Genomic DNA, 1,051 nt, shown 5'->3' on the forward strand with positions numbered 1-1,051 from the left:
CTTCTATAAACTGAATGTATGCAAAGTGACAACACTAATACATTCGTCGTAGCCTACGTTATGAAATATTTACATGAATCATTGATACAATTATGACAGAAACGATACAAGAAAATATATCAAGATAGACACTTTTCTATCGTCCCCACGATGTGGATCGTTATATCGCCCAGCACTACTATGAGCTACAACATTTAATTTCCCTTTGGGATTAATAAAGCATCTTTGAATTGAATTGGCTGATTTAAGACAGAAACCAAACCTCCAACATTGGAAACATACTTACTTAAAGTCACCTGACGTTTTGAGTGCAACAAAAGCAAACCTGCTGAATTCAGCCACAGATCACAGGATACAGACAACAGAGTTAAGAAAAGTTGATATTTAATACATTTGCATGTTTAATACCTCACTATAGAAGCAAGCTGGCTGTGCTGTTTGTGGCACAGGTGTCCTTGGTTCGTGTCACTCAGCGAGCGGGGGGGTTTTAACAGGGTGGCACAAACATAAATCTGTGAATCAAATGGGGGAACAGGTGTTGGTTTTCTCCTGCTGTCCCGTTTGCATTTGGTGCCAAATGAGTTCGATAACTTCCCAAATAAAGACAGATAGACCAACGCTTCCAGCACAGGTGGTCATTTCTCCTCTGAAACACCGCCGTCGTTGCCTTCGGGATTAAATTAAAAGGACTGCTGATGTGAAAGATCTACGCAACATTCCTGGTGTCTAACAGCCGACTGTGAATTTCCTTTAAGCATGCAATAACTCGTTACAGCTAAATTAACTGGAGAAAACAACAGTTTTATTTTATTCTACTGTAAGAAAAGTCTTGTTTGTTTGCATGGAGGAACTGGGACCATCCTGTCGGCACACTGGGATGGCTCCACCTACAAGTCAAGGCCCGCGGGCCAGATCCGGCCCTCTGTAACATTTCATCCGGCCCTCCAGTCTGGTTCAGATCGAGTCTCTGATTCTTATTTTGCTTAAAAAAAAACTGAAGTTTTCTCTGACAGTGACTTAGAAGCCAACAATATATAGTTTTAATTTCTGT

Source organism: Kryptolebias marmoratus, linkage group LG1 (genome assembly GCF_001649575.2).
Source record: "Kryptolebias marmoratus isolate JLee-2015 linkage group LG1, ASM164957v2, whole genome shotgun sequence".
NCBI classification, from domain to species: domain Eukaryota; kingdom Metazoa; phylum Chordata; class Actinopteri; order Cyprinodontiformes; family Rivulidae; genus Kryptolebias; species Kryptolebias marmoratus.